This window comes from Solea senegalensis, linkage group LG10 (genome assembly GCF_019176455.1).
Source record: "Solea senegalensis isolate Sse05_10M linkage group LG10, IFAPA_SoseM_1, whole genome shotgun sequence".
Classification (NCBI taxonomy): Eukaryota; Metazoa; Chordata; class Actinopteri; order Pleuronectiformes; family Soleidae; genus Solea; species Solea senegalensis.
The window spans coordinates 18,322,827-18,348,593 of record NC_058030.1 but is presented as its reverse complement, the minus strand read 5'-3'; the positions used below and the strand labels follow the sequence as shown (position 1 = coordinate 18,348,593).

The 25,767-nt window shown below is 40.8% G+C and overlaps 1 protein-coding gene across 4 annotated transcripts in view; it reads left to right on the top strand.

The window, feature by feature from the left end:
* lrrc4ca (leucine rich repeat containing 4C, genome duplicate a) overlaps window positions 1–25,767 on the top strand; it is a 95,675-nt gene that overhangs the window by 34,716 nt on the left and 35,192 nt on the right. For 2 of the 4 annotated variants that reach the window (XM_044037040.1, XM_044037042.1), the window contains exon 1: window positions 9,247–10,491. The gene's annotated coding sequence lies outside the window, so the exon portion shown is untranslated. Of the gene's footprint in view, window positions 1–3,366; window positions 3,508–9,246; window positions 10,492–14,215; window positions 14,278–25,767 lie in introns of those variants that run through there. The other 2 variants (XM_044037041.1, XM_044037039.1) reach the window with 2 other exon arrangements.

The window sequence follows — 25,767 nt, the reverse complement described above, 5'->3', positions numbered from 1 at the left end:
ATCTGGGCTGATTTGAGCAATAAACGCCACATTTGTAGTATGTGAAAGTCAATAAAACGCATAATACATGTGACTGCAATGAATATAATTATACTATGCTTCACATGTAACAGTATAAAAAGCCTTGCATTTAAAACGTCTGACCATAATTAAAGAGTCACTTATTTCTCATTATAATATAATATTACATATTAGGTGCTACATTGGCAGCATTTTGCTAATGTTCTGTATGTCCGTTAACATAATTACGCCTATTATTGATAATTACTATACTGTTGGAGTAACACTTGATTTGCTGGTAGCTCAGGTAGAAATTGGCTCCCACAACATTATCAGCAGGCACCATTTTAAAACTTGGTTAGGGCAGATACTCCTGTGCATGCCAACCGTTCATGACCCTGGGAAGGATTATTGCAAAGGGGCAAGGCTTAAGTTGCTGGCAGAGATTGGAGAAAAAAGCTTATCACTGGTGTCCATGGGTTTTGATACAATAGCTATCCACACAGAGTCAGTCAGAGCTCCTCCACTCCGATTAAATAGAGAACAGGAACTTCCCTCCAGTCTGTGGTTTTGTTGTTTGGAGTCCTGAGTCTTGATAATTAAGCAAAAATGAAGCCACAGAGGAAATTCAAATGTTTGTCGGATGATTTCTGTGTCTGTCTTCCCCTTTTATTGTTGTGTTCTCTTTCTTTCCTGTGTGTTTTTTTGTATAGGCAAATTACCATAATTCACTAATTCTGTACCCAGCGCCATAATAGTGTATTACACACAGTTTTTGTGTGTATAACTGCGAGGTGTTTATACGGTATATGGCGCTGACGGAGTATTCCAGTGCTCAGTAACAATGAAGCCTTTTGTATTTTGGAAGCATGTGTTGCTTTGTTTCTGAATGCAAGTTTAATTTGAAGTGAACATTGCAAAAGAGTCGACTGCAATTCTTCCCCCACAAAGTTCCAGGTGATTCAAACAAGCTTAAAGTTTTGCTTTGCACTTCTACATGTGTGTGTGGTCTGTCCTCACATTCCACTAGTGAATAACTCCATACAAAATACCCACCAAATGACATACCTGTTGACTACTTGCTCCAGTTCATCATCAGGAATATTTACTTACAGAAATAATGATTACCCAGTGGAAAAGGCTTATGTATGTTCAGATGACAGCGCAATACATTTTTATTGTAATGTTTAGACAATGTTTATTGTTTTGTGTGTCTGCATGCGTGTGCATGCAAAGTGTTTACCAAAGTGTTTACCATACTGGGTTTAAGTGTTTCTTTTATGATGAAATAAGACAAAAACATAAGTGATTTGTCACTCACAAACGAGCCGACTCTAATAGCCCATAAGAGCCCACTCCCATCAGGGAGAGCCGCAGCTCTCCAATGACATGTGAGGAAAGACTAGAATCATACCATTATATAAAAGAAGGAATGGTGGCAGACGCCCTGAGGACAGCCAGTGTGGTGGTACAGGCCAGGTGCACACAGAGCAACACAGAAAGTGGGGATCTAGATTCAAATATAAGCTTGTTGGGGAGAAATTGAAGAAATGAGCGAAAACCGAAAAAAGAAATAGCATCTGGCTGCATTTCAAAGACATTTGAGACTGCAAAGCTCAGTGCAAGGTGAGGTTGGTTGTTAGGTTAGGTTCAGGTTCTGTATTGAGTGAGAAGTAAAAAGCCATTTGGGAGCCGAGCCAAAGAACATAATCTTTGAAAAGAGCTGGACTTCCCATCACTAAATAAAACATGTAATATATTTTAGACAGTGTTGGGATATTCACAGTATCAAATCATGTTTGTATGAAAATGGGAAGTTGTCTTTTTTATGACCCTATTGTTAGTTGTTTTCACACATTGAAATACTTTTTTTTTTCTTTAGCTGTTCCAGCATAAAATGTCAAAGCTAGAAGAGTTTTATATGACAGCAGTCGACTAATTCCAAACCAAATATATTACAGGTGAAGGTTGACTGGAATTACTCGGTAGGTACCACATGATTTGGCAGATTTATTAAAGCGGTTAAAAAGGTTAAAAAGTAATCATGAGGTGACTACTTAGTAACCATGGTGAGAGGAGAGGTGGTGATCTACTCTCTAGTTATTTGCTGTGTTTAATTGTCACAGTTCTTCATGCAATGTCACATCTGGCTCCGTATTATATCCCTCATCTTGCTAATCTCTTTAAAATAGTGTTAGCTTGCCCATTAGACATTACCACAAGCAGCTCAAGCAGAATGTCATCATTTACCAGTCATTGATTCTTATTGTCTGTAGTTAACCAGACTGTAAAATGACCTTTCCAGGAGAAAGATGATTAAGGTAATCAGGAGTGAACTTCATGGTGTTCAATTATTCCCAACCTTTCAAGGTGATACCCTCGTAGTGGCCAAACGGAGGTCTGACTGGACTTTTTATCCCGCTTTAATGTTGCATTTTCTTCTCTAGGAAGATTAGAGGAACTGACATTTATGATTTCAGCTGGTCGTCCTGATAACCATTGACAGCCATCGCTTTCAAAGCAGATGCCATTTAAGAACTTGCCCCACAATCCGCCATGTGCTGGTATCTGAAGGAGTGCATTCATGTTTGCATCACACCACCAAAGCAAAGCCACAGCGAAAAAGCTTGTTTTTGTACATAACTTAAGGCGCTTTTCCGCTACACGGTCCCAGCACGTCTTGGCTCGGCACGGCTTGAATCTACTAGTGTTTTTTTTGTTTTTTTGCTTTTCCATTAGGGATAGTACCTGGAGTCTGGTGAATTTAGCGACCGCACTGACGAAAGCCAGCGATCGCGAGCAGCGAGCCACATCACAACCCCTTCTGCCCTATATTAGTTCAGTGACTGTGTCGGACCGAGTCTGTGTTCCGGTCATGCAGGAAGGACTGAACGATTCTGTGAACGGATATTTTTAATTAACAGAGTCTAATGATTCAGTACGCTGAAAAACTGCTTTAAAAGTCACTAGTTTGTGTGTTTGTATCGCGTATAAAACAAAGTCACGGCAGTTTCATGCAGCCATGCTACGATGGCTCCGCCCATATTGAGGAGGTACTATAGTAATGGAAAATGATACCGAAACAAGTAGAGTCGAACCGTGCCGAGTCATGCTATAATTGTATAGTGGAAAAGTGCCATTATGAGTCTCATACTATCTGACATTTCATCATTTTTTGTGAAAGCAGCCTGAAAATACATTGACTTTAAGAGCTCATCAACGTCCATCGCGCTTAATGTGAACTGTATATTTTTTGTCAACTAACTAATAAGAGACACAGCCAATGAATTGTGCAGTCCCTTGTGATGGTTCTTATTGATTTTGTGACCATGTTATGTTTACCTCTGTTTATCTACCCCATGGCAGGCAGGATGTGAATGGATGGCCCACTTGATCCTCCGTGTGTCTGAGCAGAGAGACAACCACACTGAGGAGGATTAGACAGAGAGAGGATCAGCAGTCACATCCAGATGCTGCAAATCTGCTCCGAGCCTCACACGTGAATAGGTAGACCATTGTTTGCTTTTCTTTCCTTTTTCTTTTCATTTCTTTTCTTTTCCTTTTTCTTTTTTTTTTTTTTTATTTCAAGAAATAAACGAGCTAAAAGTGAGGTTGCCCCATGTCTAAAGCTGCGGTGCTAGAGGATTACATGGTTAATGTCACGATTAAAGATTTGTCTGCTAATTCTGAGTCAATATTTTCTCGGTAGTCGACCTAATAAGCCTTTCATGTTTGTTGAAAGCATCAGGGAGAGATACACTGAGCTCACATTCAATTGCATGACTGTGGCTCAGACTGGCCTTTTTTGGGTGGAATTGCACACCTGCGAAGCATATTGGACTCTTACTATTATAAAGATGTAATATATAACATATTAATATAGTAATACATAGTAATATTCCTGCAACGGACTGTTTTAGTGGACATTTGCTGTCTCTACTAAAACTTTTGGTGCAAAACCCCCATAAATTGTCAGTGAGGAAGGAAATATGTGGTTCTAATCGTTACCTGGGGTGTTTTTCTTTTGTTTTGCATTTTATTGTGTTTCTTTGTTACTAATGGATCATGACTACTCATTTCCTCTTGCTGCGTGTTTTGCCACTAAAGCCATGAAGCGCAAACGCAAAGGGGAATGACACGAGACAGCAGCTCCCTGACGTCACAGAACTAAGTCTTCCGTAACTGTTTTGGTTCAGAGGCTGAATCCCTGCTGCAGAAAACGACATACTGTGCTTTTAAAATGAAACTTGCATTCTCCTCTCCACTGACAGATTTCAAATGATATGCTTGAGTCGTAATGATTTCACATTTAACAATGCATGCTCAACACTAAACAGGTACTCACCCCATTTCAAGCTCCGCACATCAAAATTCCGTGTGTAAGGCGTGCATACCCATGGTGGTTTGTCATGCATGGCATAAACTCTGTGGGCTTGTGTTCACCTGCAGAGAAAACAGCCGGTCATGCTTGACTTGAAACATCTGACTTCACTGTGGCAATGCATTTCTGCAGAGAACGCACTATTGAGGTTAGAATTCCTCTAAAAAAAAAAAAATGGTTGTGTCGCTGTGATGAAAGAGAGCTATCCATTAAGAACAACAAAAAAAAAAAAATTATAATATACTTTACATCTGGTATTTTACACTGCAATAGATGGATGAACAGCAGATTAAAAAAAAAAAGTATATGAATTTTCAGGAAGCACACTTTTCTTCAGAGGATATAAAAAGTCGACTGAATGATTAAAGAAACTTCTAATGACTAATAAATTCAAGCTTGTTTCCCGGAGTAAAAATGGTGGGGATATAGTTCAAGCCTCTGCATGATAATCCGTCAAGTACTCAATATTTTAGTAAATGGCTAGAGATGATGTTTCTATTCGGAATGAATTTAAGTGATGTGGAACTTCTGGCACATCCTTGGATTTGTGGCCAAATGATTGAACTTCTTTATTTTGATGGATCTGAGTCTTCTTTAAAATGATTTGTACATCAGAGACTGTACATCTTCCATCTATTAGGTCACTTAAAGCCTTATAACCCATTAATCAAAACCTACTGATCAAACTTTGACATTGCTAGTATTTAATAAGTAAGGTCTATTGTCTATAGTGCTGTTTTTCTCTATTTATTTACGGTGGATGCGTGGTTGTTGAGACACTGGCCCAAACCTCCACAGCCCCCCCCACCCCACCCCTCCCCCCCATCATTAAAACCAGGAATCACTGTGTGGATGTCCTTTGATTTACTTGACAAACTGCTCATGCACAATTTCTGCATTTGTAAGTAGAATGGCAGAATCTCTGTCGATTTTCTCGAGCGTTCCTCATCCAAAACACTTGGCACTTCACTTTACAAGGTCGTCAGAAATGGCGATGCCAAATTTAAAGGTCAATGGGATGAGCGGCTGTAAAGGACATCAAAAGAGAGACAGATAGACGGATAGAAAAATGATTGGGACATTTTCTGAAAAATCTTTGAAGTACAATGGCACGGCCACTTAAAATACACATTTAAACACTTGTTAAAATCCTCAAAGCACAAATATAAGTGTACATTGATTTAAAAAAACAAAACAAAAAAAACAACTAAATTGAAATGCATCATGAAAGTAACAATTTTTAACAGTTGGAAATGATTCACTGTGTTCTCAGATGTGTTTCTAAGCCAATCTAAGCCAGAATGGCTGTGAAAGAAGTAATAAACTAAATATCTAATGCTCATCAATGTGTGTGGATTAAGTAAGTGTGTGTCTAATACTGTATATTATGCATTTGAAGCAGCTTAGCGAGTGTTATAATCCCAATCATGCTTGGAATTATTTCAGAGAAACACAAACCATAAGATTCACAACCTGAGGTGGCACAAAGACTGATGGAGTTGAGTGCAAACAAGCGTTGGGTGAAACATGTGCAGGCCCCACAGATTCGCTTCCTACCTCTCGAGAACCTTAACTACATTATTTCATTGTCTCTGAGCCCTGCAGGAGTATCAGTAGTGGCGTCTCATACCCTCCGAAACAACATCATGAATAATGAATGCCGGATCCCAAAATAAATAACACACATTATTAATGTGTTCAGAGCCTCTGTTAAAAGAAGCTGCTGAAGTTGCCACACGACCTGTTCTCTGAACAGTTCAATAAGGCCGAACATCAGGCGTAAGAGTCTAATAACTGTTTTGCTTGTTTGTTATATTTTTGTATTTTGTAGTTATGTATTTAAAAATAACAATGGAAGTCTCAAAATAGATAGGTTAGATTCCATTTTATATTTCACATCACCTTGCATTACTATCATTATTTATTTTATTGGTGATTTGTGGAGATTAAATCAAAGAGTTAAATGTGGCCAAACGCGGCTGTGATTTCGAGCATGTTGCACTGTAATGGTGCCCTGTAATATGGTAAAGCTTATACACTTTATGATTATGACATGTTCTAATTGCAGGCCAACGCATGTTTTATTCAAGCGAACATCAAACTACTCTCAGAGAAAGAAAGCGATACAGTCTGTGCTTTGAGCCCACTCTGAATTGCATATATACTATACATATATATGTATATGTATTCATATATATGTATAGATATATATATATATACATTTACATATATACATACATATATGTATGTATATATGTATATGTAAACGTATGACTGCAAGTTTATAGCCTGTCCCACAGCGTCTGTGATTCACTTTGTTGATGTCAAGGAACCTTTTATTTCTATTTTTTATGAGGCCACTGAAGGCATAACCAATAATCTATACTCGAGCATTCCATAAGGTTTTTTTTTTTTTTACTTGCCATTGCCCCTTCAGGAATAACTGCCCCCTTGAATCTTGTATGTGTGTTGCCCTTTCAGTGAACAAGGTCACATTGTTTACAATGGCAGCACAACACTCCCTGGACATTCTCTGAGGACACAGTCATATATAATGTGACTGTGTCGTTCTCTCGTGAGACGTAACGTTCACGGGTTCCATCAGCCAAAAAGACGCTGAATAACAGATTTTACAATTAACACAGTCATGTTACCATGTAGTGCTTTAGGTAATGGGTTCCAGTGATAACATTGTACCATCCTAAAGCTTCACTTTAAAGGCTGTGTGGTCAACAATGATATAAATCAAGATAAAAGCTATGGGCTGGAGTGAAGGGTTTTTATCACAGCAAATAAGATCTTAAGTAAAGTCAGGAGTGGTCACCTGACACTCCCAACTGATGAAACTGTGGATATTTGAAATCAATACCATAACACATGGTTGTCATACAATAGCTTGTCACAACTTATGGAAGACAGCACTCAATAATGACATCACATGGGTGACATGGAAGTAAAGATTTAACGCACACAACCTGACATATCTCAGGGTACAGAGCTGGCTTGCACATTATTACCTTTCATTCATTCACTTGGTGGGAGCACAGGTAAATGTGAGCAGAATGGAGTCAAAAAGCAGGGAGTTATTTAATGATATCTCCTTCAGCTGGAAAGCAAGAGGGTGGTGCGCTTCACTACCATATGCCAGACCCACAGACAGGCAGGTGGACAGTTATGAAGACAGATGAATGATGCAACGCCTTCAGCACTGAGGGAAATGAGATCAGGTGTTGACAGCTATAGATGGACAGATCCCTGGTCTGGCATTCAAATGTTTTCACACATCTCCTATAACACATGGTCTGTGAATGCACACTCTCATCCCAGCTGAGGCACACTCTTTTTTTAAGCATGTATATGACTAGATTAGATAATATGCAGTGCACAAACACTTGACAAGTGACAGCCTTTCTGAGAATGACACAACGCTTCTTGTGTCAGCTGTAATGTTCATAACAGAGGCAAATGGGTCTAAAGTGCTGAAGTGTTCTGTCAGTTTCTGTGCAAAACTCTTGTTTCAGCAATGTAATGATTATGTATCCATCTCGTTTATAGAATACTATCAGACAATAGAGGAACTATGTATCCAGTATCACAATAACAGACTTTTTTTTTCCAATTAAGAAATGTGTCTACAGGTGAACGTATTTTTTATGTCCTTCTGTTACACTTGAAAAAGCAACACCCTAGCGGTCTTAAACCTGGCTGCTGTAAAAATGTCTCTTACACCAGATTTGTCCGAGACATGCATGAGCAACTTTGCATCACATCGCTGCATTTAAAATACCAAAGATCACAGAATTTGACATCATAAAATCATCATTTAAGGACACTATTCTAGGGAAACCAGCAAACCTACTGGATACACATGATGTGGCGTTCAAGCTGTTATAAAGGAATCACTGCCATGCCTTCTGGAAAGCACCTGATTTGTTCAACAATCTCAGAGAACATCATATCTGGGGAGAAAGTCATGGACTGTCACACACAGTCCAGTCCTGATAGTATGGGATCACATGGACATATAATGAAATACAAGTCCAAGGGCTGAAATGAGCCTGGTATAATACACCATGTATTTCTTCAAAAAATGTTGCTGCCTTGAGAGGTCACACAAAATATAGACATTTGTCTCTGTTTTTTTTAGTGTACAGTATGTATGTCCTTTATCTGCTGGTCCCATCTTAATAAAGAGGCCAAACAAATATGTGAATTGACATAAAAAACTTTACTAAAACAACATGTAGGCCACTATCACAATACCACAGCAATATACAGGGGGTAAAGAGTGGGGAGTCAGTAGGTGGCAGTCGTGTCCCATTTGCAAGAGGCACATGGGACGAATCATTCTCTCTCTCTGTATCTCTCCTGTCCATCTTCACTCCTCTCACTCCTTTCTCCCTCTTTTTCCGCACACACACACATACGCACAAATGGAAAGACGGAGATAAAGAATCAATTAATTAAAGCCAGTCTTCAGGGTGGGCTCCTTGAAGTGTGGGGGTGAGGATATATATTTTTTGTTGTTGTAAAGCCATAGCTGAAGTTCAAAGAGAACGATAATAAGGTTAAAAGATGTTTATTAATAATAATAATAGTAATATTAATAATAATAATAATAATAATACTAATAATAACAACAATAATGATGATAATAATAATAATATATCCTTTCCTCACTACTTCAGTCCTGCATGCGGCTGACGGCACGCACCACCAGTCCCACCAGCAGCAGCAGCAACAGTGACTGGCGGGTTAGTCTCACTGGAGAGCACAGCTTGTCAGTGGGAGTGGACCTACATGAAGCCCTCCCCCTCCTCGTGGATTTATCAATCTATAGTGTCCGTCCCTGCAGCGCCGCGAGTTTACGTAGCGCACTGAGGTGCTGTAAAGCGCAACCGATGGATGCGTCCTGCGTGCGTGCGCGTATTGGAGCGGAGTCATTTGTGAGGATCACATTTGAAACGGCTTAAATCACATAGAAGAAACGAATATAGGGCTTTTGGACGACAGAGCAGTGTGCGGATAACAACCCATAAGCAAATGTCTTACCCTCGTATATGCACCACTTTAATGGACAGACGAGATGCTGAAATGGACGCAGACATGGACCCAGGGCGCAGAAGTGATGACTGCCTTTGGTGAAGAGTAACACCGGCTCTGCGCGGAAAACATGCAAGCATAGATATTGTTTTTAGTGAGGACTTCACGATTTGAAGCTGTGATCTGATTGTGTCGGCTTTCCGTGGATATCTGCTGGATTTTTTTTTTTTTAAAAAAAGAAGAAAATTCCCGTTAGATGTTCCATCTCAGAGAAAAAGAAAAATCCCTCCGAAAATGGAGAACGGAGCAACCTGAACAGAGAGATAATATACAATCTTCGCAACTTTATCAATTTCCCACAGAATGCTGTTTCAGACTCTGAGCTGCGGGACTTCTGTCATCAACAGAACCAGGAGGGAAACGACAAATAAGCATCTTAGAATCCGCACTGGGTTGTGAGGTGAAATCTAATCAGATTCAGCAGCGTTGATGACTAACAAGTCTTCACGAAAAAGTTTCATTTGAAAACGAGACATTAAATTAACTTCATGTTCTTTGTTCAGTGTAATGACGAGCTTTCCCGGATCTATGCGCCTGGAAAACAAATGACTGCATGATGCTGTATTTGCATGCTTTTTAATCGTTTGATTTAAATCAGAGAGAAAGGGGAATCAGAATAACTGCACCGTGCTCTCCCACTGACCATTAGGAGAAAACCTTGGACCACAGCGGGGCATCCATTTGCATAGAGGGTATCATTTCAACACTGGCACTTGTGGGTGCCTCTGTGCTCTGTGCGTCCTAACGAACAAAAAAGAGGAATAACCGGATGCTTTATCATCACCACTGCGAGAGTTAATGGCACCCGGACTGATGTGTGGATTACATGTAGCACGTCGTTTCTGAAAGTGGGGAAACGATGTTTCTAACAAGAAAGTATCACCACGGATTCTGCAAAATCGCCTGAGTATTGCGGATGTTTTGTCGATGCAGTTTTTTCTTTTGGGGAGGGAGTGGGAGATCGAGGGACCAGTTCTGCAGATCTCAGCGTCTCAATGTGTGAGCAGGTGAGTTTAGTGTTTGTGGCTTCAATATATACATGTCAGTGATGGCCTCACTCATCTCTATAACAGCCTAACTCCACCATTCAGCCACCGCTCCCTGTTGAATCCCAAAAATGTGCCAATTTCCCCTCCCGTCTCTTGCGATGACTGCACTCGATAGAAGCTAAATCAGAGCACAGTGCATGCCCACTGCTTTATCGTCGCTGATACTGCGCCCTCGAACTAAAACGATGTCTAATCATGTGCTGATTTGGGGAGATAAGTATAAGGATGCGCGCTCGCGTCGCTCTACTCTGCTTGCCTTTATCCGCGCGCCCATGAGTTGAATGCGCGAGCATGTCACGAAGAGTGGAGGAAAAAAAAGCAAAAAAACAAACCACTAAAGCTTTTATTTCCAGAGCAAGACAAGTCAACGGCTTCAAACTGAAAAATGCTTCAGGGCAACTGCAGTCCACCCCCTTCATCTGCATGCATGCGCCCTACCATTCTCTATCTGCAAATCTGACATGTGAATTCACCACGTGCGTCTTTGTGCTATTGTAACATTTGAGAACATTTAACAGAATCTATTTAACACTCAGTATTCATTTAAAACCCAAAGGTTGCTGAATTGCTGTTGCCCGAGTATCAGACATAGCTCTGTTTCCTTTCTTCACCTCCGAACACAGAAGGCGCTTGTTCACTGCTTCTGTGGTTGCCTAAGAGGGAGCTGTCCTTCTTACGTGGTGCTGAAATTTCAAATCCTTCCGCTGCCTCTGCATGCTCAGCTGTAAAAGGCGTGTATTGTAGAAGGTAATGGTGCATAACCTGATCTTTCAACTGCTGCATGAAGCAACAGATGATATATTTGAGAGTTTATCTGTAGTATTGGAAATTACAAGACAAATTACAGTTCTATCTATCTATCTATCTATCTATCTATCTATCTATCTGTCTATCTGTCTATCTATCCTGACCATTCTTTGGACTTGTTAGTGGCTGAGCTTAAAATATAGATGTCTATCATGTGTCATGTTGCTGATAAACTAGTGTTATTAGTAAAGCGTAAATATAGGTGGCTGTCACTCTGGAAAAAAAAAAAGAATGCATTGCACCCCTCACCTGTGAAAGTGAGAAACATGACCAACATGATTCACCCAATGAAAGAAAAGCCATCCAAATGATGGAGTGACATCACCTTGGGGAGACAAATTTGACTGCAGATTTTATGTTTTTGGCCCTGTCAGTGCCTCTAACATGATAAATCCTTCCTACATATTTCCAAGATTGCAGTTGTTTGTTGGCAACAGGCACAGTGTGATTCATAGTAATAAGTATGGAGACAATGCCTCCCACCAGTTTATCACTTCTCAAACCCTCACTTCCGGGTGTTGGGCTGTAGTTTTGGGGTGTTGTTGGCTGTAAAGATCCAGCCATAAGGTGTAAATGACTTCAAAATTGACAGATTCGGCAGGGGAGTCCAGTGAATCAGTGTTTGTTTATTTTTCACTATATGCTAGAGTGGCAACAGCTGTATCCCCAGTGTCTCCCTATTAGTCCTTCAAAGCAGTGGGAAATAGCAATGGAGCAGGTGCAGCAGAGGAACCGATGTAGACGTTCATCTGATAATCTTGCCACTGTAGACGTCTGTTGTGTGTCCTTTTTCTGCAGCCATTATTGTTTGACTTATCTTTTCAAAATCATTCCAAGCAGCCATGTCAGAACATTAATGAACTTGTCAGTTGGAAAAGGGCACCGCTGCAATGAGGTGCCAGGGTCTTGCGAAGCGGCTGTAAACCTGTGTCCCCTTCCCAAAACTCCCTTTGTCATTTCTTCCTCCTCAGCCTGTGACTCAGTTCAGATCAGGGCCAGCACTACGTGCCACATAATAAAATGTTCATTTCTCAAATCGGATTAATCTCTGTAAAGCCCAGCTTAGGACACCATTAGCATTCATTCCTTTCACTGCTGGGGACTTGTATCAATAATGGAGCTACCCGTACATTTTTCCATCTTCTCAGGGTTTAAAATCTCTCAGGAGGTTTCATTCAATAAGAAAGGGAACAATTACAGTGATCTGTTATCTACTCCCTAGCCTTTTGTATTGGAGAGCAGCTGTGCAATGGGGGAGTCTGAAGTGGTCGCCATAATAGAAACTAGGAGGCATAATGCTGGAGGTAAAAGTGAGATTGGCTGCACCCCCATAATGGATTACAGTGACAAAATCCAGTGTGCACTATGTTTGCATTAGCTATGCTAAGTACTGTAAATGTGTTCACAAATCCAAATTCAAACACTTGACGTGTACCATTTCACTCCAAGGAGCAGCCTGTGGCACATACATCTAGTGTAATTAGCAAAGGTTAATGGTTGCTAACATGACTGTGTCCTTAGTACGAGGCTATTTCATCCACATGAATGAATATTTGTGGGTCAATCAAGGTTCAAGCACTGCCAATATTGTTCTCCACCCACTTGTTTGGCAACGTTCATTTCTTGTTTTTGCAAAATCAGACTTTTTGACCCAGTTAGTGAAAATGCAAATGTTCATCTCAGTGGAGTTTCAATGTGTTTGGATTTTGAGGTCAAGACAGGTAGAGGTTTGTGCACAGTACTCCATGGCTGATGATGTCTATGTTTATCCATGAGGGCTGTAGGGATAAATCATGCATGTTTGCAGAGGTATACGCTCCGATCCGATTACCTGTCCCATTGTTCAAATCTGACTAAATCTGATTGATTGCAGATCAGATTTATCAGTTCACGTTTTTACCCAGAGAGGTCTTGCATCTGAACACGGTTGCCCTCTGAACTGGCATTCATGTGCACTAATATCTTTTTTCATGCATCATCATCAAGAGCAGAAAATGTCATATTTGAGAGACCACTTAGTATTAAAGCAGAGAATAAGTCAGACAAGATAAAATGTCCTTTTCTGACTCCCCATAGGGTAATTTAAAAGAATGGAAGCTATCAGTGAATTTGTGGGTGATATTTAGTTCTTGGGAATATCACTCTGCTCTATTGTAGATGATGTCATAGGCAAAAAGCTTCATGGATACTGATATGCATGTTCTTAAACATGTCACGTGGCCACATAATATATAATCTATATAAAAAAATGTCACAAGTCTGTTTTTAAATAACAGTATCTGAGTAAATCTAATCTGAGTAGCATTAACTGAAACAATCTTTGGCATGGTGATATGATGGTAATAAGTGTGATCATAGAGGCTTTGATGTTTTGAAGATGCTTTTTAAGAAAACATGTTGGTAAGTCACAGTGTAACACTGCGTGGCTTCTGACACTGTGCCATCAGCCTGCATCCAAATCCTCCTGCCATTCTTTTAAATTGTGCCCTTGCTGGTGAATGATGCATGTGATGCTTTGAACAGAGTGCTGTGGTCAGATTGGTTAGCTGTTAAAAAAAAATTGCATTATGACATTAGCATCCTTATTTAGCCTTTATGAAGTAGTCTTCAGTTGCCTATACCGGTGTGGATGTTCGTCTGAGCCTGCAGTATGTTGCTCATGCTTGTAGAGTATAATCTCAATCAAGCAGACACAAGCGCACACACACACACACACACAGACATGTTTTTGCAGTAGCAGCCCTCGTTAGTCATCCTCTCTTAGAACATGCCCGTCTGAATGTTCTGTCCAGGGAAGGAACAGCTGAGCAGGGGGACGACTGCAGCACATTCCATCAGTCGATGGATTAATCAATCGGTATTACAGCTCGGCCCATCCGTCTCAGGGAATAATCTTGGAGACATCATAAAAGTGCCATTCTGTCATTCTAGAGGCCAGTGAGTATTGCTTGTTCTTTCCTATCTCTCTCTCTTTCGCCACTGCCACTCATATCATGAGAGCAGGAGTGGATTAAATGGAATAAAGAAGAGTGTCCGCTTGTGTTTTTGCTATTTTGAAACACGGCAGCTTGAAATGCTTTCTTTGCTGCTGTGTCTTAAAAAATGGGACACGACTGCCCTCTACTGACCCCCCCACTCTTTACCCCCATGTATATTGCTGTGATAGTGGCCTCCATGTTGTTTTAGTAAAGTTTTAATGACTATCCATGTATTGTTTTGGCCTCTTTATTAAGATGGGACCAGCAGATAGAGGACATACATACTGTACACTTCCAACTTCATCACTCCGTTGCCTTGCTTGCTTCATAAAATTTCAGCTCTGCGTGCTGACCTGAATTCAAACTGCGCCACATTACTCACCGCTTGCCTTACATCTCCCACCTTGCCAGTCGCGATGATGGTGTCTCTTTGACGTAGCAATCCTCACCTTCCTCTCCGCTGCCACTCTCTCATTCCTTGACCTCACCAGGGTGTCACATGTTACTAAAATGACTGTGACAGCACCTGAGGTACAGGACTGATGTGACGCTTCCAATTATAACAGATCGCACGAGTGCGGCTCAAATACACACAGGCACACATTCTACCGCGTACTCAGAGAGACACACACATGCACACAAAACAGAAATGAGATATATCCACCACAGAAGAGTCATTTGCTCTGCCTTTGGGGAACCTGGCAAATGTCTGTTTAAAGTGATACTGGCCCTGGCCACCACATTAATTCCTGCTGCTAAATTAAAAAGTTAAATAGGCAAGGAACGGGTAGAGGGCTATCTCTTCTTGCCCCCTGCATTTTTCTTCCTCCAGCTTAAAGCTGAGAAAGCTTAAGTTAGGGCAGAAAAGGAGACTTCCCTCCCAAGTGGTGTCTTCTCAATCAGTTGTTGACAGTGGAATTTAAATTGAGCTAGGCATGCTGGGAGTTCTGTGCTCCACACACTAAAGAATAAAAATAAAATAAAAACATTTGAACTGGAAAGATGCCCTTCATACTGGTTTTTAGTAGTCGCATAGCAACAGAGCTATGACGAGCACATTGTCTGGCACCTTATGAGCTGCTAAAATATAGGTTGTCAATGGACACCAGCCTTCAGTGACAAAACCAGTAAGAATCAGAATTGAATGCTCTGGTCTATTTTTAAAGCAGCCTGTGCATCATTAGTCTGAAAGGCTTTTTCCTATCTATAGGTTCATTAATATGTACGTATTGCAGCCTGTGTCACGTCAACTATAAATGAGTCAATGTCGCTGCAGCTCCTGAGACAAACAGGATTTTTTCTTCTTTTTTTAGTTAAATCAAGCATTGCTGTGCAAAAATCGCTGGATCATGTACAAGAAAAAAAGAAAATTCAATCAGGTCTAAAAAGCCTATGCTATATTTGCTATTTTGAAAATAAATACATAACATGCCTGGTAGCTGTACTAGATTTGACCTGTTGGATTCTCCCTGTGGAGAGGATGCTGTACCTCGCTCTTCTACAAAATGGAAAAATAGCATTTCACTGGGATCCACTTAATTGTCAGCGCGGTTTGTTTCCTCGGGTGAAATTATCAGAGTGAAACCTGGAAGTGGGTTTGAGTAAAGGGCAGACAAATACAGAAAAAAAATCTGTGGCATTGCAAAGTGCATGAATCAAATCAGGCAAAAAAAAAAAAAAATGAAATGAAAAATTCAGCTGCCCTCCGAGAATGCATCTCAAAGCTCTAATATAAAAAGTAATGCATTCAGTGCACTAACATCCACAAGGGTAAACTAGAGTTATTGTGCTGTGTGTCTCTTTGTGTGTGTGTGTGTGTGTGCACTTGTGGATCTGAACATCTTGAGCAAGCATTGAAGTCCGTCTCCCAGATCTGTTTTTTAAACTTGAAAACCCAATCAGACTGGCAATCGGACGGTAGCTCCGCTCAGCTTTGCAGCAGGGGTTCTGGTCATAAGTCAGAGCCCCACAATACAGCACAGTGTGGTCACACGCCAGCTACAGCAGTCACACATGCTGCTGAGCCCTACAGACATTTCATCTTTGATGATTATGGGGATAAAAAAGAAAAGCCCCTTGTGTCCAGGACCGCAGATTTTCACACCTCTAAAGACACACACGAATACCCACCTACACCGAAAATATGTTCCTCTTATAATACAATCTTAAAAATAAAGAATGCACTGATGATTATATTTGAGTATTGCTATCCTTGTGTATTCCTGTCACTACCTACTCACTCCTGTTAGTCTCTGACCTTAATGTGTCTATCATCCCGGCACCTGCATGTAGGCAAGGCTGCCCTACTATGATAGTTTTGATCTGACAAGGATAGATTTACACTTGATTTAATCCAAGTTTTCTCTATGGAGTCTGCGGAGGTACCCGTCTGTTTCACTGCTCAGGTCAAGGCCTCCTGACAGGGGCTGTCAGTCCCTCCTCTATACTGCATGCATGAGAGAGGAAAGAAATGCTCGGCGCTTTGAAAAGCACACTTTGCTTAGAGCTGCAGAAAAGGTCTGGATGGATTGCGCGGAGCTCATGCATGCCTTGTTAATGGGCAATCTCCCCTGTATACCAAACAAGAATTAATCCTGAGCAGATGTCACAGTGTCTAATCCAATGTTCACTCTAGTTCCCAAACTTGCTCTGGATAATGTGGAAAATACCTTTATTTTGAAGTTAATGGTGATTATCTTGTGTTTAATGCCAGTGTTTAGTTACTCAGCTCATAGAGCCAGAGTGTTTTTTTTGTGCTTCAGTCATGCCCGTCGTTAAGTAACCAAACAATGGAGCTGCTGAGGTGACTGATGTTGCCGAACCAAATTAATAAATGCATTAAACTGAAACTAAAAAGTCAAAACCAAAAATTAACATTACCATTGCTGCTTTGCTGTTTGATACAAAAAAGAAAAGAAAACTCTCTGCGCTGTCTGGGTGCAACCTACACTTCACTAACTGATTCAGGAGCTCTGTCTGGATCATGGCGGTTCAAAGCTTATTTCAGAGTGAACAAAGACCAGTTTGACCTATTTGGCCCGAGTGTCACTGAAAGTACACCCCCAAATTTAGATGATATTTTTATCCCGGTGTCATGTGGATACACCCACAAAAAGGGCCACAATTGATACATGAAGCAACCTGAAAATAATCTATTTTTGCTAATAGATGGGCATAATGTACAATATATATATACATATATATGTGTATATATATATACATATATTTAAGTATTTTAATTTTCACCTGACATTACACAATCATTTTTTTTTTTAATTAAAACTGTCAAAGCTTCAAAATGTTGTTTCAATGTACATTTAACATTTTTTTATTGAGTCATTTGCCGAAGTAAATATGCCGCAGTGACTTACAAGTGATCCACATTAAGGTTACAATGTAAGAGAAAACATTAAACGTTAATGGAAAACAGTGATTAAAAAAAAAAAACTACAACGCAATCAGTGACGTTCATTAGAGTTGAGAGGAAATTGAAATAACGAGTTCAAAAAGGAAAGTGTTAAGAGAATACACTGAATTTGATTTGAAAATCAATTAGTGGCTACACACAGACACTGATGCACATCATTGAATAGCCAGTATATTGGAGAACACTTGATGGACATTATGATGGTCTGGACCTTGGCTATCTGGATCTCTCAGAATTTTAATTGACTATACCCCTTGCACTAGGGGAACACTTTTTATTGACTGTGGTGACTGCACAGAGACAGGTGAGATCTCGCCAAGGTGATATGAACTAATTGGGCAAGAAATACATTTGAACTTTTCTTAACTTTTTCACGGTTTTATTCAACAGATTACAAAATACTTTGTTTGTGTACAGCCAATTATTGTACATATGGAAAATCAGGTGCTCTTGTAGTATTTCTAAAACTGTGTTCTCCAGCAGCTGTGACCTCCTATCTCTGGAAGACTCCTTGATTTCTCTGTGTGATCGTGTTGTTTGATCCCCCCTGCTCTGGAGTTAGTTGCAGTGATACAGTATAGTGATTATGTATAGTAACAGAGGAACATTCCGGGCTCTATGTTGACTGCTAATTGGGCTCCAGTGTAATGACTGTGTCATATTAATGACCCAGATCCAGCTCATTGTAATATTCATGAGGTTTGAGGATTGGCTTCTCTCTCTCTCCCTGGGACTGCACGGTGCAGAGGTTTATGAGTGTGTGCGTGATCAATATAGTTTGCATGGTGATGAGGGCGCGTGGGTGCAGAGAACAAAGGTTGATCACTGTGCGTACAGCTTCTCTGCTATTCACTCTCCTGAGTTCCTGAAAAAGTGGGTGCAGCACTTACAGACCACGATTCTATATGATAGTTCTTCTTAATGCCATTGATATGAAAAGGTGTGTTGATTTAAATCTGCATCTGATCTGCACACAAGTGCTGTGCTGTGTTGAAGGGTAGGCGGCCTCCTTTTGTGTCGCACATGTGCTGAAAAAGAGACAGAGAAACAGAAAACCTGAAAGCAGGTGGTCAACGTTGAATAATTTGTTTCACGAGCCATTTCAGAATTAGCCGTTTCTCCCGAGGATCACAAAGCCTTTTGGGAGATGTGTGCATTAGGGTTGTCAAAAAGTAGATTATCAGATTGATCCAGATTGACTTATTAATCCTCAAACTTAGTAGCAGATCAGACACTAATTTGTACTGGAAACAACAGTGCTGTGTGATGTAATGTAAAGAGAGCGTTAGCGAGAAGCTGAGAAACTAACTTTTTGACCAGCAAAGGAATTATGCTCAAGATAATTACAGATAAAAATAAACACTAATGCATTATTCTGTATGTCAGACATTGATTTTACTGTTTGTTTTGCTCTAATCTTTACAAAAAATATACCCCCGGGTGTCAAAAATGGCATTTCCTGGATATTGGTATCAAATGTGATCAATCATCGGTGTGCCTGTGTGTATTTTAGTGCAGATTGAACAGTTGGAAAAAAAGGAGTGATGGAACAGGTGGATCCCCTGCAGTCACTGGCACACAATCCTTCCTCTTCATTCGTCCACCAGTGTACTTGGCAGTTACGTAACACTAATCAGAGCATAAAGAAAGAGTCAAAATCTTTAGCTTAAGGTGTTTCTTCATTCTACGATTACCCTTCCATGTCCTGACCATCACCGTTGCACTTTTTTTTTTCTTTCTTTCTTGCTCTGAGGCACAATTCTCCTGTGTTATTTCTTTTTTGCGATACTTGAATCGTAATGTGGCATTTTGTAGTTAAAAGAGGTCAAATGAATGTGAGGTGTCCCTTACGGCTAAGAGAAAAACACTTCAGTGAGGAGGTAGGGAAAGAACAAGTTCTTCCCATTGTAGTCAGGACAAGATCACAATGAACATGCCTGGATGACTGATAAGACAGGACAAGGGCTTTTTAAAGGACAAATGACTGGTACATTCTGATTGGGGGACGTATAAGTCCTGAACCGCTGCCTCACCATTTCCTTATCGCAGTGGGCACCGAGGACAATGAAACACAAACTTCACCTTGTTTTGCACTTTTGACGTGACTCTTATTGGAATTGATCTTTTCGTTTCCATTTGGTGTTCAATTTTGAAAGATGAAGATTAGTGTAAGCATGTGTTTCCGTGGAGTTTTACAGTGCATGCACTAACAAGGGGGCGTTGCACTCTGCCTCTGTCTCCCAAACACATATTCGATGTTAATGAAGAATGAAAGTGCCTCTGCGGAGTTTCTGGCAGAACGTCAGATCCAGCACAGTAACTTTTGTCCAATGATGAGGCATTCATTAAGCCCAGTTAAGAATGGCAGCTATCTATCCGTAAATGAGCTGTAAAAGTCATATAAATTATACGGCAAGTGCAGGAGGCACACCGATAAATGTCAAAAATGCAAATAGAAAACTGAGTTAACAGGGGGCACATAGAGGATTTTTCTTTTTCCTCAGGATCCTTCATCTTTTAATGTAACTTGACAATAGGGGATTTCATCATCGTCGTACGGGGAAACGAGATTCAGTGACTAAGGGGGGGATCTAGTTTTCATGGTGGTGAAATAGGAGAACAAATCTTCTGTCTGTCTGTTCTGTCACTTATGTTCACATAGCTCTAACATCAAAGGATGGCGCAATAAAGGAACATGCTAACAAGAACTGGATATATATATATATATGTGTGTGTGTGTAGCCAGGATTCAGATTTAGTTTTTTCAGGTTATACTTTATTGAGAAAAAGTTAATGCGGAGGTATTCTACCTGGTGGCAGGCGTAGCAGGCCTTCATTGTCACTGTAATAATAATAATATGATGAGGAACATGAAGAAAGTGAAAGATTACTTTAAAAGTTGCACCGCAGTCATCCAAGCACGACAGGCTTGTTGTATAACAGCAATCATTCAGGGATCAGGATGTGGGATATAAATATTATGTCAACATCACATCATGATTCTAATCATTAAATTAATCAACCAGAACGTCTGACCACTGAGTCGATGTTCAGGCATCAAGGAAAATGGATTTGCTCCTTCTTTTTTTTTTTTTTTTTTCTGAAGGAAGGTTTCTTGAAATTCATTTAAGGGAGCAATGCACCCAAATTCATTTTTGCAGATCGAGGTCAACATATTTCAGTTTGGCACTAAATCGGTGCATGAATATAGCTTCTTCCACATTGCTATTTCTTTTTATTTGATTCTGAAATGTATTACCCATTTAGTTAAAAACCTCCCTAACCTTGAAAATGGGTAACAGGCCAATAAAACTGCTGTGCGCTCCAAATGTCCGGCATGTTGACTGCAGGTCACTGTGGCTTTTGGTGTGTTAGACCTGCTCGTGAACTCAGATTGCCACACGCCTACTAACCTGCTGCCGCGTGTGACATTGCAGTCACTCGTACTTTAACTGTGTCTTTGGCTGTCGTCAGTCAGTTTAGCGCGATTTGGAAACCTTCTCCCCCACCCCACAACCTAATCAAGAAAGTGTTTGGCATAATAATGTTCCTCTTCCTGGACTTAGCAGTAAAATATCCTTCTGACAGTTTGGTTGCTGTTTCTAGAAGGCTAGATGCATTTCTTTATTTAAATAACCTCATGGTGCAAGGAAGAGGAAAATACAGGCGGAAAAAAGGAGGAAAGCTTAAGGGAGTGTGTTAAAATGGAGGATTATGTTTTGACATAGCTTGGGGAAGGGCCCCTCCCTTTTCTTAGTGCAGCTGTGGTCCAGGGTAATTTTCAGTGTTTTAAGCTCGACGCCCAGGGGCTGTTACATGATTTAAAAACCTTAGAAAATGTGCCACGCCATGTATGTATGATGCCATTACACGATATAGGAGTGTACGACTGAGATCATATCTTTAACATAAAGTGTGCTGTTATAAACACGTGCACATTTAGCATACTATTAGGGAATGTCAACAAGGACAAGTATCGGAAAAGCTTTAAACTGCAGACATACAAGTTGGTGAAGACCAATTTAATGGGTTTATTAATTTTACTAAGCAATACATGTCACTTATTAGGCTTCAAGTGCACATACCTGTGCAATCATTTTTGCTTATTCACATTATTTTTTTTACACTTTTCAGAATATTTTTGTCACTCACTCACTCACTCACTCTTTTTTTTTTTTTTTAAATGTAGTCATGAACAACAAACCAGAGGTAGCGTAGAACACATACCTAACAAATGAAAATAAAAAGAACAGAAATGCAGGGGGGTTACATTAAAATATTAAAATAAGAGAAGATATCGACTGTCTTCAAAGCCTTTTGATTGTTCGATTTGGATATGTTTTTTATGTAGTGCTCAATGTAGAAAGACAGGTTGTCTATTGCCAAATTTGCACTTAAAATCAAGAGATTTACAATAAAGAAACGAAAAAGATTACATTTTCCCAAAACAGTGCAAAGTATAATACATCAGCAAAGAATAAACTGCTGAATTATATGTAAGCAATGCCGAAACGATGTCATACAGTTTCCAGACGGTTGTCACAATATGAGCAGTTTACATTAATCTCTTTTTTTGATGGTATTTGTGAATAATTTGACACTCCCTTGACCTTCACTCACTCAGTCTTTTCTTCTCTCTTATCCCTCTTGTATCTCCTCTTTACTGCAATGTTCTCTTTCCCTAAGTTCGGTGTTCTTGTTTGCAGAGTAAGGGGTCCAAATGTCCCTTCCTGTGTGAGGCTGCATCTGGTAACCTGCACCCATGCGCCTTCAATCACACCGCCCGTCTAGGGGCCCAGTGTAATATCTTGGCTGATTTCAGCTCTGTGCTGTTCTGACAGTAGTGGCGAAGCTCAAGATGGCAGGCTGTTGGGAGTCACACAAACAAGGCAGGCTTTGGCTGAGCAAACGCTCCTCCAGAAAGTGAACACATCAGCGCTATTGTTAGCACATAGCGGGAGATTAGCACTGATGGCTGTATTTGAGCTAGCAGGCTTGGCTGGTGTCCTGTGTCAAATGCTAACCCAGCCCACCCCTGCTGCCAGTGCCGCCATGTCATAATTAGCCAGAATGGCGGCAGACATGATTGCTCGCCCCGGTGGCAATGCAGTCAATCCATCTCCAATCACGGAGATTTACCCACTCATTATCAGCGTAATGAATACTGTACCCTTTTCACCTACAAGATTATAGATTTATACACCATCCATTGTCCGTTGCTCTGATTTTTGAGGCTGACGAAAGTCACAGTTGGGCGGCAGTGTGCAGGAGTGAGGCAGAAACACAATTTAACTGAAAGTGACATCCGTGCTGTATTTCTCAGAGCTCGGGGGAGGCAACAGTATCTTAAAACTACCTGCAAACCTTAAATGTCAAAGCGTGATTGCTCAAAAATGTAGCCACAGACAGGAACACTGCAGCAACAGTCTGCCTATTATATTCCCACTGTTTACCAGTTTTCCAAGACATACGATGCTTCCACAACCACCAATCACACGCGCACACACATGGTTTTACAGTGAGTGATTAATTAGCAGACCGCTAAACGGTGGTGAACATGCTTTGACGTGCAGAGGTAAAGAGTGGACTATGTTCTCCTCTCTTTTACTCATCCTTCTCTCCCATGTATTTGTCCCCGTCTTCCTATATTAAACTCTTCTGTGTTAATCATTGAGCATGATGGCATCAGAGTGCCACAAAGACATGCCACAGCTGTGTGCAGTCGGCTTCTTCCGTCCACACACTTCCGGTGATTACTGACCCTTTAAAGGATAATGGCAGATCTTACAGCCGCACTGTCTTACTTCAGCATTAAACACTTCAGGAGAGGTGAAGAGTTTCATCTCGGTGTCTTGGCCTCGACGCATTTTCACAGAACCAATTCAATTGACCTTATTCCCCATTTCTCCATGTACTTTCCTGTCCTTTCTCTTTGGTGCCACAGAAGGGTTTTCTAATCTTCATCTTATTATGTGGCGTTCCCTCACCTCCCCTGACATCCCTGCACCCTTGCAGTTTTGCCGCTGCTGTGTTTTGAGCCTAGTGGGAGGCGAGTGCTCTAATTCATTTGTTTGCATATGGGGGGGATATGTCCTGCTCTGATGGATGGCTTTGGCTCTCGGAGTCCCTCGCTAGCTCTGGGTTTACAATAGAATTTGCTTTGCAGTCTCTCAAAGGACTGCATCCTCAAAAAGAGGGATAAATAAAGCACCCCCACTCACAATGCACCACATACACCATAATGACACACACACCCATAAAAGAACAGATTACACATGTCCACGTATAAATAATTGCACATGCGTGGTGCATATATTATTCACCAGTGCGTGCACATGCAGAATAAATGATACAAAAAAATGGTGGGAAAGAAAAATTGAGTACCATGGTACATGTTAAGTCTCATAGTGTTCTTGCATGGAATCAGTGGTTGCCAGTAATCGTTTAGTCTGCTCCATGTCCAAATTAGTCTGCATGGAGACTCTCTTAATCAATGTGGTTGCAAACTGTGATGTGATCTGACTGCTAACATGGACTGTCTCTCAGTCTCCCTCTCTCTCCTTCACTTACACACAGCCACACACAACACACACACACGGACAGGATCTCCAGCTGTGTCGCTCAGTCAGGCTTTTGTTCGTCTACCAGCTGAAGCTCTGTAGTTTGTTGGCCAGCAATTTGTCAGCGATAAAGAGTGCTGCATTTGAAACACACAATATAAATTATTCCCGATCACCGGAATCTGCAGCGTCGTCCTGTCCATTTCTCAACATGTCATCGTTACTGCATGTGAGGTTGTGTCTCTCGGGGGAGGTTGAAAATGGATTTATTCATGGCTGAAGTCACGGTATGATGGTGATCTGGCGTGGACTTAGATTTGAGTGCCATGTACAGCTTGTAAGACTGAGTCATTTGTAATGGGATATGTGTTCAAGTTCAAACTCAAGCAGCAGCCCGTCCTGTGAACAAATCGGAAACAAAGCTGTGCACGCTGCTGTTTTGATCCATGTCACATTAAACGCACAAGCACTGGAGACATTCCTGCATCTATAAACCCGCAGAGGCCAGGACACTTGTGCCTCTGCAGGGTAAACGGCAGGCATGTGGCAAGGGAGATGTACTTCTTCGGTTCATTTAATTTCTCCCTCACACACGCTCTCTGTCTCTGTGTGTGTCTGTGGCTCTCTGCCTGACTCGATCTCAAAATAGAGCTGCAAACCTGAGCACCCTCTCATGGACAGGGAGAACCAGTAGTATGGTGGGAGAGCATTTGCGCACTCATTCTATTATTAAATCCCGATTATGTAAACCACCAAGAGACGACACCAGTGAATAATGATTCACCATAATTCAATTGTGTAACAGGCCTATTTCGACAAGGAAATCAGAGGTAGTGTGTGTGTGTGTGTGTGTGTGTGTGTAAGAATGTGCAAGAGGAAGCCTGCATTGGTTGATTCATTTCCTGCTCATTGAAATTGTCTTCAGTGGCTTTGGGATTTGGCGGTAAAAATGCAAATTTTAAGGTGATATAACTGGCTCCGTATCGCTCGGCTTTTTGTGCAAACTAAATCATTCTTTTAACAACCAATCGAAATTTGAATTGAACCACATAGTACACATTATTTTACCAGGAGCTAGCTCATTCAAGGTGTAAAAAAAGAAGTTGACAATAGCAATGTGGTGCAAAATGTCTTCATTGTGAAAAGGTTTGTTGGAATTTGCAATTCCTTTGTTTACATGTACGTGAAATGAAATGATGTCATTGTGGTGTGTGTACACATGCATCAAGCGTTGGAAAGCTCCACTTCTGTTTCCATAGTAAACAAACGCTGCACTATCCGTCCCATTTTCCTCCTCCTCTTGTAATAACCATATCAAAATGTGTCACGTTTATGTGGACCAGACACGTGACGCTGTCTGACGATCGGCATATAGGGGCCCTCTCAGTCAGCTTTATTCCGATTACTTCTGTCCATGAAAACATAATACCAAGTAACTGGATGATGATAGGAATATACTCAA